Here is a 12,965-nt window from a genome sequence, read left to right as displayed (position 1 = left end):
GTGATCTGATGTGTGTGTGTGCGATCTGATGTGTGTGTATGTGTGCGATCTGATGTGTGTTTGTGATCTGATGTGTGTGTGCGATCTGATGTGTGTGTGTGCGATCTGATGTGTGTGTATGTGTGCGATCTGATGTGTTTTTGTGATCTGATGTGTGTGTGTGCGATCTGATGTGTGTGTGTGTGTGTGTGTGATCTGATGTGTGTGTGCGTTCGGATGGTGTGGGTGTGCGATCTGATGTGTGTGTGATCTGATGTTTGTGTGTGCGATCTGATGTGTGTGTGCGTTCGGATGTGTGTTTGTGATCTGATGTGTGTGTGTGTGCGATCTGATGTGTGTGAATGTGTGCGATCTGATGTGTGTTTGTTATCTGATGTGTGTGTGTGCGATCTGATGTGTGTGTGTGTGTGTGTGTGTGTGCGTTCGGATGGTGTGGGTGTGTGATCTGATGTGTGTGGGTGTGCGTCCAATGTATGTGTACTTCCAATAATATACTACAAAAAACTGACCGGCATTTCCAAATAAACGTGAACAGTTGCAAGCTGCTCAGACTACACGAAATACAACTAAAGAATATAGCAGCATTTTGTAAGTGCTAAGATATGTGCAAACATCGAATATATGAAATGTAAACTGCATTAATAATATGTGGAATACACTTAGAAAAATGAAGATACTTAGCACATAAATTGGCCAATTCATGAGAGCCCATCAACCGCGGCAAGGTGATCTTTATTTAATGGCACACTCTCCTGGACTTAAAGTCTTCAACTTTTTGGGTAGATAGGATCCAGTACTAATTAAAAACACCCTGGGTTTGATGGCAGATAGCACAGACAGAAAATGAGGTAGTCAATACCTCCAATAATATACTACAAAAAAACTGACCAGCATCTCCAAATAAATGTGAAGAGGTGTGAGCTGCTAAGACTACACAAACAAAAGAATACAGCAGCACTCTGTAAGTGCTAAGATATATGCAGGTATAGAATATATGAAATATAAACTGCATTAATGCTATATGGAATATACTTAGAAAAATGAAAGTATTTAACGCATAAATTAGCCAATTCATGAGAGCCCATCAACCGTGGCAAGGTGACCTTTCTTCGATGGAACCTCAACTTATGTCATGCCTCTTCTGAACTGAACGTTTTCAAATTAATTGGCAGATAGTATGCAGTAGTAATTAAAACTACCCTTCTTTTGATGGGGAGAGCACAGACAGAAAATGAGGCAGTCAATACCTCCAATAATATATTACAAAAAAACTTACCGGCATCTCCAAATAAATGTGAAGAGGTGCAAGCTGCTATAACTACACGAAACACAAACGAAAGAATACAGCAGCACTCTGTAAGCGCTAAGATATGCACAAACATCGAATATATGAAATGTAAACTGCATTAATGCTATATGGAATATACCGTACTTTTTGTTTTATAAAACACACCGGATTACACCCAAATTTAGAAAAAAAAAAAAATACTGGGGCTGTCTTATAATCTGGTGGTGTCTTACCGGTGGGGGGCAGCAGTGGTGGTGGAACAGGGTCACAGGAGGTAGGGACGTTGCTGGAGTAGTGCGATGTTGCGGGCGGTACGGCGGATGTCCCAGATGCTCGTTGCGGACACTGTGAGATAGGAGGAGAATCCAGAAACTGTCGGCAGAGTGGGCTTCAAAGAAATGGCGCATGGAGTCGGCGCGTACGCAGATGGAGCTATCATCTCAATGACAAGCATGAATCTCATCTGCGCATGCGCTACCTCCGGGCATAATTTTCTTAAGTCCGCTTTTTTATTTTCCTTAAGTCCACTGCAGGGACATCAATGTGCTGGAAGCAATGTTTGCGCAGATGAGATCTTGAGCTGAGAGCTTCATCTGCACATTCACTGACTCCGGGAGCCATTATTTGAAGCCCTCACCCTGCCTCATAGTCCACAGCACAGCATACTGCCTGCAGTAAGCCTGCAGCACAGCTCCCATGGCACGCAGCATCTCCCGTGACCCCTGTACATCTCCCCCGGCAGCGTCGGACTGGCTACCGGAGGAATCTCCAGTAATGTCAGGCCTGGATTCAGGTACCTGCACTGAACTCCTGAGCTCTCACCTGAACTCCGGTGTGAAGCCTAGACTGTATCGCGAGCGCCGAGTGATTGATTCCCCGGCGATTTCGGTTCAGTTCATGTCAGCTGCAGACAGGCCGGGGTTGATCTCCAGTGCTCTCACCTGAACTCCGGAGATCAGCCCGGCCTGTCTGCACCTGTCATGATCTGAACCACAATCGCCGGGGAATCAATCACTCGGCGCTGGCGGTACAGTTTCGGCTGCACTTCGGAGCTCAGGTGAGAGCTCCGGAGTGCAATGCAGGTACCTGAATCCAGGTCTGGCATTACTGGAGATTCCTCCGGTAGCCAGTCCGACGCTGCCGGGGGAGATGTACAGGGGTCACGGGAGATATTGCGGGCCACAGGAGCTGTGCTGTGGGTATACTGCAGGCAGTGTGCTGTGCTGTGGACTGTGAGGCAGGGGCCGCCATTCTGAAGATGAGGTGAGGGCTTCAAATAATGGCTCCCGGAGTCAGTGCATATGCAGATGAAGCTCTCAGCTCAAGATCTCATCTGCGCAAGCATTGCTTCCAGCACACTGATGTCCCTGTAGCGGACTTAACGAAAATGAAACTGCGGACTTAAGAAAACGGTGCCCGGAGGTAGCGCGTGCGCAGATGAGATCTCAGCTTGTCATTGAGCTGATAGCTCCATCTGAGCACGCGCCGACTCCATGCGCCATTTCTTTGAAGCCCCCGGTAAGCTACATTCGGATTATAAAACGCACCCCTCATTTGTCTCCCAAACTTTTGTGAGGAAAAGCGCGTCTTATAATGCGAAAAATGAATCTTTAATCATAGCTAAAAAATGTCTCCAGGTGTGAGAAATTTAGCTCTTTGGAAGTCATTCACAGAGAACAGAAATACAAATTTTTAAAGAGGTAAAATCATTTGGAATTCGCCAACTTCGACCAACAAAAAAGAAAAGTGTCTGTGTTTAAATAAAATGGAAAAAATAAGGCACAAAAAGGATAATAAATTAGGCAGAAAAAGAACAGTAAAAAAAGAAGAAAATCACTCTAAAAAAGGCAAAAAAAATTCAATGATGAATCCACCACTGCTTTTTTCTTCTGTCCTCAGTGAAATTCTCTATTTTTGGCGGTAGTCACACACATTCGTATAACTCTGGTATTGGAGGAATTAGCTGCCTGTCAGGGACCATCATGGGGACGAGCGGCTAAACCTTCTTCTGCTACCAATGATTAGTTTCCGAGAGCTCCGGCGGATGTTCTCAATGGTCGGCTAGCTCTTGACTTTTACCGGCTAATTCCCTCCGCTCGGTATAAACACAGTGACATGGTTGTCAGTTCTTCTACCCACTTAGGCGACATTGTGTTTTGACTGAAGACACTAAACCGTCGGCACGTTCTGGTGGTAGACTGCGTTGTCATCCCGCCCGGGGAGAACTGCAGCTCCTGGCACTTTTAAAGATGTGCTGAATACTCCCATTCAAGGATAATGGTGATATGTGATATTACTGACATTTTAATTATAAATCAGCCCAGAAATAGAAGCCGAATAAAAAGCGTGAATAATAAGTACATTTTTTTCCATTTTTTTTTATTGTGAAATTAGACTTATTTTATGAGGATTTAAGGAATCTTAATATTAACTATCTCTAGCCCTGTCGAAAGTCATAAAAAGGATTATTATAAAGTCATAAAAGAGGTGATGCGGTGTCAGAAAAAGCATATTGATAGGATATGCCGAATATTTCACCACTGGGACCGGCATCTATCTCAAGTGTGGGGGTACTGGCAAGGGATCACCAATCTTTAGAGCTCCTAAAACAAATGATTGGAGAGATTTGCGCATGCGCTGTCTCCTTACAGCATGCGCTGGCAGTGAGATCTGCAGTTGGCCAATGCTCATACCAACTTTGGAATTTACGTACATGGTTCATGATTGTGTGGCTTTTTCCTTACTGATGTCATGGAAAATGATGTAAGTAGTGATGAGCAAGTTTGCTCGGGACTGCTCATTACGCGATCAAATGTGGTGGTGCTCGGGTACTCGCGGAGCTCTGACGAGTATCTCAGGTGTTCTGATATTTCGTCTGTGAAACAACGACCACAATATACAGGCTTGCTTTACTGCATGATGTGAGCAGGCACTCCAGGGAGAGCAATTCTTAGTCTCCCCATGTCACGGGTGATTGGGAAAAACAAGGAAACCTATACTGGCCCTAAGGCTGGGAGCTCCTGCACTCACCCTCACACCCTGAGGTACCCTTGAAGGTAGGGAGGTCTGGGCCCCCAACCTGGCCCTATCGCCTGTCCTTGTCCCTGATGGTATCACCCCCCTCTACAACCCAATATCCAGGGAAAAGGGGCAAAAACAGAAGTCAACAACCCCACCAACAAATAAAGACAAACAGGTAACAATGATAACTGGTACACACAGAAACCACACACAAGGGAGCCACTAAAAGTGCACAAGGGGAAAAAACATAAAAGGGGGTAATTTCCATGCCGTAAGAAGCACAACACAAATTGCTACACAACAGAGAGAGGGACTCTCCAGCTCCTTCCACCTCCTGGTCAAGCTTCCGAATGATTGAAAATAACCGGAACCCTCTGCTGGAAATAGAGGGTATATATAGGACCTGGGCATGGTCGAAACCGGAAACACCTAACCAGGAGTCAGCAGTTGCTAGAAGGTAAACTGAAATTAACCCTCTTTTCCCCAAAGGAAAGGGAATCCATTAAATCAGCAATCTCAAGGTAAAGGGAGACTCTGACCCAGAACCTAAACTCTGCAACAGATAGAAGACCATGACACCCGGAGACTAAAACAACATTCTCGGACGTTGTGTGACCAAAAACAAGAAACGCCCTCCCTCCAGCTAAATGCTGTTTATGGCTGGCTGTATGTGGGCATAGCCCTGAGCAGGTCAATCATTAACTCGTTACTTGCATCAAGCTCGTCCGAGCGTCTGTCCAGCTCCAATTGAGTAATGAGCATTCAGGCATTTTTTTGCTTGCCCATCACCATTTTCAACATAACCTGTAGGTCTTACATCCTGTCACTCTAGATATGGGAAAGTACCAAGCGAATGGCAAAAGTGAAGGAGAACCCTTCGTCTAGGGAATGGGAAGATGGTGACCCCTGACCAAACGTACCGCTGGTCCTTGGGGTCCCTCACCACCCTAGATAGGCTCCGCACCTATGCACTGAGCTGGATACCTGAACTTAGGTATCCCTAGTGCTGGGCCCTAAATAGGGAACGGATGGGATGAGCTGTACGTCAACCCACTAAATACTAAAGAAGACCCAAGGAAGACACACAGGGGGAAAGTGCATGAACTATTTATCCACAGATGACACAGGTAGAAGTTCACCAAAGTTTCAGTAACAACACCACAGATGAGTGCAAGCCACCTGCCTGCATCCAGAGCTTGACTGACTGAATATCTCCAGCACAAGTCCAGGGAAAATGAAAGTATTTAAACCCAAGGGGAAATACAGATGATTAGCAGCTGAAGGGAAGAGGTACTACACTAGCTCTTAAAGGGAAAAGGATGTAATCCCAGCAGAGGAGATTCCTAGTACACTGAATACTGACAACAGGAACAATAGCAAGTCAGGGAGCATTTTGCACAGCCAAACGCTGTGACCTTCTATTGCCGGACACCACAGCACTGTCTGTCACCCGTGACACATCCAAATCACAGTAAATAATAAATTGCAAGTTATAATCTGCTGACAAGTCTCTGTGCGGGTGATCAGGACAGGAACTGTGACATGATCAGTTTGTAGTGGCAATATGGAACAAATATGGAACAAATACACCAGGTGCTGTATTAAGACTACATGGTTCCTCTGCTTTATGGGATCTGTTATTCTCCCCTGGATCTGCTTAGTGAAAACACCACTGTGACTCTAACCATCAGGGGGCACAGGTACACTAGAATGCACCAAGGTGTAGTGAGGTGGAAGCCCACTGGGGGTCACCAGTACCCAAGTGGGGACGGTCTGCAGAGTAGTTGATCAAGCCGAGAGTCAGAAACTGGGAGATCACGTAGGTACAGAAGAGCAAGAGAAGTCGAGGTCACATACAAGCTAGAGGTTGGTAAGCCGTGAAGCAGCATCAGGTCCAGAGATTTGGTCAGAGTATAAGTCGGGGTCGGGAGCCAGGAGGACATGTAAGTACAGAGGAGCAAGCAGAGTCGAGGTCACAAAACAAGCCGGAGGTCAGGGAGGCAGGGAAAGCGAAGGAACAGGGGATGGAAAAATAGGTAACAAGACAAGATCAGAGTAGTCAATCAAGCCGAGAGTCAGAAGCCAGGAGATCATGTCAGTACAGAGGAGCAAGAGAAGTCAAGGTCACATACAAGCCAAAGGTCGATAAGCCATGAAGTAGCATCAGGTCCAGATGGCGAGCAGAGACGTGGTCAGAGTACAAGTCGGGGTCGGGAGCCAGGAGGACATGTAAGTACAGAGGAGCAAGCGGAGTCGAGGTCACAAAACAAGCCAGAGGTCACGGAGGCAGGGAAAGCGAAGGAACAGGGGATGGAAAAATAGGTAACAAGACAAGATCAGAGTAGTCAATCAAGCCAAGAGTCAGAAGCCAGGAGATCATGTCAGTACAGAGGAGCAAGAGAAGTCAAGGTCACATACAAGCTAAAGGTCGATAAGCCATGAAGTAGCATCAGGTCCAGATGGCGAGCAGAGACGTGGTCAGAGTACAAGTCAGGGTCGGGAGCCAGGAGGACATGTAAGTACAGAGGAGCAAGCAGAGTCGAGGTCACAAAACAAGCCGGAGGTCAGGGAGGCAGGGGAAGCGAAGGAACAGGGGATGGAAAAATAGGTAACAAGACAAGATCAGAGTAGTCAATCCAGCCGAGAGTCAGAAGCCGGGAGATCATGTCAGTACAGAGGAGCAAGAGAAGTAAAGGTCACATACAAGCCAGAGGTCGGTAAGCCGTGAAGTAGCATCAGGTCCAGATGCCGAGCAGAGACGTGGTCAGAGTACAAGTCAGGGTCGGGAGCCAGGAGGACATGTAAGTACAGAGGAGCAAGCGGAAGCGAAGGAACAGGGAATGGAAAACTAGGTAGCAGGACAAGATCAGAACAACTCACGGGAACCAGAAACGTACAATGCAGAGCAGGAATTATTACTGGCAGCGTTCCGGGTAACACGGCTCCAAGATCCCCCGGAACGAGGCACGACCAAATAGAATACAGACAATGAGAAAGCACACAGAACGCCCTGGCGCTGCAGACAGCAGAGCAACAAGAGAATCATGACAACCACTAAATGTGAGGCTACTGCAGCAAGTCCCTAGACGGAACGTCTTTTGAACTAGGAAGTCATCTCCACATCCGGCAATCCCACTTTCCTTCTTGAACTGCGTTGACTTTCTTTCCGCTGATCCCACCACTTCCTCCTACAGCCCAACACTTGTACATACAGGAGGCGCTCACAAACCACACTACTCTCAGCCCTTGTGGACCTTCCGGATCCCTTCCTTCCCAGTTGCTCTCCCGGTTTGCTCTTGAACACATTTAATTATTTTCATTTTTTGTAGAACTTGCTTTATTGCATTGTTGCAAAGTGCAGACCTCAACAGATTTGTTTTTAAACTTGTGAGACGTGCGCTGACAGAACCGGGGATAATTTATTTTGGTTAAAATTAACTGTGCATTGGCTTTCATAATGAGAACGCTTCTATGTTGCTCAAAATGAATTTATGAAATGTCACCGCCTCGTGCGGGATTATATCAGCGCAGGTAATTGCAAAGAAAAATTGATGTGACTTTCCCAACAAACAAGTAATTAGCTTTAAGGGGAAAAAAACCACGTAAAGTTTACAAGTGAATAGGTAAAGTCCCTTTGTATCCAGTGCACAAGTGCAAAACCGAGGGGTATATATGGGTAAAATTTGAATCCATGGGTGACACAGTCATGTGGTGTCTGGCAATAGAAGGTCACAGTGTTTGGCTGCACAAAATGCTCTCTGACTTTCTATTGTTCCTGCTGTCAGTATTCATTGGTAGTTTTCTCGCTGGGTTTTCATCTCTTCCCCTTTAGGACCCAGTGGAGCTCTCCTTCCATCCAGCTGCTGATTATCAGCATTACCCTTGTCCTAAAATACTCCATTCTTCCCAGAACTGGTGATTTTCAGTTCATTCAAGCTGTGGTTGCAAGCAGGTGGCTTGTACCTAACTGTCTTATTGTTGCTGAAACTTTGCTGAACTTCTACTTGAGTCGTCTGTGGAAAAGTAGTTCATGAATTTTTCCCTGCGTGTCTTCCTTGTGTCTTTTATAGTGTTTACTGGGGTTAATGAAGAGCTCATCCCATCCATTCCCTATTTAGGGTCCAGCACTAGGGATGTCAGGTATCCTGCTCGGCGCATAGATGTGAAACCTATCTAGGGTGGTGAGGGACCCCAGGGACCAGCAGTAGGTATGGTCAGGGGTCACAATCTACCCCTTCCCTAGACACAGGGTTTCCCTTCCCATTCACCGTTTTCTTGGTACTTCCCCGTACCAAGCGTGACAGTGGAAAGGAACAGTAACTATGGAGGGGGCGCAGAAATTTCATGGACACTTGGATATTAGTGCCTTAGGCGATATGTGGCCACCTCTCCCTTTATAGTGGCCTCAAATCTGGCCTTACTCCTGAGACAGATGTGGGTCCAAGTGGTATTATACATATCTGTCAAAAATGTATGGCTTATTCTCTGGATTTGCTGTAAATATCTGAGATGGGAATATAGAGCAAAGGAAAGTCAGACAAATCTGCCTATGACGATCTAATGTGTATGGTGTGTCCCAACTTCTCCATATTAGCAGATGTTTGAGAAAGAAGGACCGGGCATGTCGAATTTCAACATGCCCAATCCTTTCTTGCTTCAGGAGATAACTCTCTGGGAAGTCACATGGCTATGAAAAACACATGTATGCTCGGCTACATGTAATTATAATCAAGACATTTAAAAGAAAAGTAACCCTTTAAGGACTCAGAAAGTTTTCCTTTTTCCTGTTTTATTTTTACACCCCTGAGCATTGCCTGGTACTCGCCCCTGAGCATTGCTTGGTACACGCCCATGAGCATTGCGTGGTATATTCCCCTGAGCATTGCTTGGTACACGCCCCTGATCATTACCTGATACACACCCCTGAGCATTATTTGGTACACGCCCCTGAGCATTACCTGGTACACGCCCCTGAGCATTACCTGGTACACGCCCCTGAGCATTACCTGGTACACGCCCCTGAGCATTACCTGGTACATGCCCCTGAGCATTGTCTGGTACACGCCCCTAAGCATTTCCTGGTACACGCCCCTGAACACTGACTAGTACACGCCCCTGAGCATTGCCTGGTACACGCCCCTGAGAACTGTCTGATACACACCCCTGAGAACTGCCTGGTACATGCCCCTGAGCATTGCCTGGTACATGCCCCTGAGCATTGCCTGGTACACGCCTCTGAGCATTGCCTGGTACACGCCCCTGAGCATTGCCTGGTACATGCCCCTGAGCATCGCCTGCTACACGCCTCTGAGCATTGCCTGGTACATGCCCCTGAGTATCACCTGGTACACGCCCCTGAGCATTGCCTGGTACACACCTCTGAGCATTGCCTGGTACATGCCTCTGAGCATTGCCTGGTACACGCCCCTGAGCATCGACTGGTACACGCCTCTGAGCATTGCCTGGTACACGCCCCTGAGCATCGACTGGTACACGCCCCTGAGCATCGCCTGGTACACGCCCCTGAGCATCGCCTGGTACACGCCCCTGAGCATCGCCTGGTACACGCCCCTGAGCATCGCCTGGTACACGCTCCTGAGCATCGCCTGGTACACGCTCCTGAGCATCGCCTGGTACATGCCCCTGAGTAAGATACTGTGAGAATAAAAGCTACAACTTTAATTTGTAACATTTGGTCATCTCAGCTTTAGGTAAACAGGTGTCAGGATCCATTGGACTTGAAGACCACTTACTTTTGAGTGTACTTGATATTCACGGCAATAGTAAAGCCAATTATGTGAAACTTTATTTTTTTAGTATAAACTATTAAAAATTAAAAAGCACGAATATATAAGTGAAATTTATCATAACTGCTAGCCTTGATTTTACTCTTTTACATCCAAACCCAGGTTCTTTCCTGCCATGACTAACAGTTTCTGTAGAGACTTAGCTCGTTCCCGAGAGCTCCTACTCTTAGTGCAGATTGCCAATATTAAATGCTAGCGATCAATACTGAAGAGTTCAGAGATCTTAAGTCTGAAGTAAGGCTGCTTTATCCTCTTAAAGTCTTAAACAAATGTAAAATATCACCTGGTCCCCTGGCATCAAGCTCATGTAGCTTAGATTCCTGTACTGCTGAAGAAGTATAATGCCAATGTGCAGACGTCTACAGCCAGAGCACTCATTTCCCTCATTTTTGATCCTCTACAATATTCTGAATCAGAAAGTCTACATTCTATAGGTAAAAATACAAATAATGATCCCTGGTGGTCCAGAGATACTGTGAGTATGTGAAATCCCTGGTGGGCCAGTGGTCAATACCACTTTTGATTCATGTTAGCACTCATTTATCTTTGGTATCCTACTAACCTTTGGTTAAGATAGTCTAGTGTCTAAAGAGACTTTCTTCATACCCTGTGGTCTAATTAAAAATAATAGTGTGTGTGTGTGTGTGTGTGTGTGTGTATATATATATTGTTGGTGCAATAATTAGCGTCATCTCATATATACAACATACAACAATCCCTGGTGGTCCAGTGGTAACATTAGTTTGTGTAATTCTTGGTGATCCATTAGTACCTTGAGCATGAATGATTTCTGATGAAGCAGTAGTAAAAACAGAATGTGTCATCCCTGTTGGTCTACTAGAAAAAATAGTACTTGATCCACGACAGCCGAATAGTTTGGTTTTGGGACAACCACGGTGGCAAATTGTGAACAAAACCTTTTATGATCACTAGTGGTCTCATAATAAAAACAGTTAATGTAATCCCTGGTGTCCCAATGGTAGGTTCAGTTGATGTGATCCCTTGTTGTTCTGTCCCAATTGTAGCTTCAGTTGATGTGATCCCTGGTGCTCCTGTCTTGATGGTAGCTTCAGTTGATATGATCCCTGGTGGTCCTGTCTTGATAGTAGCTTCAGTTGATATGATCCCTGGTGGTTCTGTCCCGATGGTAGCTACCGTTGATGTGATCACTGGTGCTCCTGTCTTGATAGTAGCTTCAGTTGATATGATCCCTGGTGGTTCTGTCCCGATGGTAGCTTCAGTTGATGTGATCCCTGGTGCTCCTGTCTTGATGGTAGCTTCAGTTGATATGATCCCTGGTGGTTCTGTCCCGATGGTAGCTTCAGTTGATGTGATCCCTGGTGCTCCTGTCTTGATGGTAGCTTCAGTTGATATGATCCCTGGTAGTCCGGTTCCGATAGTAGCTTCACTTGATGTGATCCCTGGTGGTCCACTGGTCAATAGAAGTGCTTGATCCTTGATAGCCAAATATCCTTCAGTTCCTTTGGAGCATATCCTTCAGTTCCTTTGGAGCATATACTATCTGTGGTTGGTGCTACGGTATAATCAGTGTCATTTTAACAAAAACTAAAATTGTCACTGGACCACCAGGGATCTATTTTTGTTTTAGACAAATGCTTCCTTCGTAGTAGCTGAGCAAAATGACCTAAGACTAACACTAGAAGCTTAGCAATTTCCATCACTACACAAGTAAAGAAGGCAAGTGGCATTACTTTGGCTCCACTATCTGACTCGGAGAGTTGAGTTTTGGCAGTCAGAAAGGTAGAAGGTGATTTGCTTCATTATAGGAGCTAGGTCTCTCGCTGGTCTTTTTAGTCACTGTTGTTGCCAGACTCTGTTTAAGTCTACATATAACCTGATCCCTGGTGGTCCAGAGGTAAATAAAACAGTAGTTTATCATTGGTGGCTGATCCACATTGGTCCAAAAGATAATGCCCCAAATGACAATCTCATTACTATACCACTGGCGAGGACAAGTGATGTTACCATGCCCCAACTATATGTCCAGCTGCCCAAGAGGTTTGACTGAACCATAGAAGGTGATCTGCCCATCTAAAAAAGTGTTGTGTTGGGAATGGGAATTAGTGATATTACTATGTACCAATATATATATGTATGTATATACATATGTATGTATGTTTGAGATATAAATAAATATATATATATATATATATATAGATATAAAACATACATGCATATGTATATATATATATATATATATATATAAAAATATACATATGCATGTATGTTTTATATATATATACTAGAAGGTGGCCCGATTCTACGCATCGGGTATTCTAGAATTTACGTATTGTGTAGTTCTTGTATGATTTTTGTTATATATATATAGATGTTGTTGTGTGTAGTTACCAAGTGTTTGTGTAGGGGCTGTACATGTTCTGGGTGTTGTCTGGGTGTGACGGGGGGTGAGAGCGGTGTTGTATGTGTGTTGCGTGTGTTGCGTTGTTTGTGGAGCGCTGTGTGTCTGTAGCGTTGTGTGTGTGTGTGTGTTGCGCGGTTTGTGTGGGTGTGGTGTGTTTTGGGGGGAGGTATGTTTTGTGCAATGTGTGTGTTGTGCGGTATGTGCGTATATTTATGTATGCCGCGGTGTTTGTGTGTTGGGTGTTCTGTGTGTGCAGCGTTGTCTGTGTGTGTCTGTGTAGGGCGGTGTTTGTGGTTCCCAGTGTGTGTGTGGTGTGTTGTGTGTGTGTGTGTTGGGGGGAGGTGTGCACCTCCCATCGTGCTCCATCCCCCATGCTGCGCACCCCCCATCGTGCCCCATCCCCCATGCTGCGCACCCCCCATCGTGCTCCATCCCCCATGCTGCGCATTCCCCATCGTGCTCCATC

The sequence above is a fragment of the Anomaloglossus baeobatrachus genome, chromosome 2, assembly GCF_048569485.1.
Source record: "Anomaloglossus baeobatrachus isolate aAnoBae1 chromosome 2, aAnoBae1.hap1, whole genome shotgun sequence".
NCBI lineage: Eukaryota > Metazoa > Chordata > Amphibia > Anura > Aromobatidae > Anomaloglossus > Anomaloglossus baeobatrachus.
The sequence above is the reverse complement of the archived record's forward strand: the minus strand, read 5'-3'. Positions refer to the sequence as shown.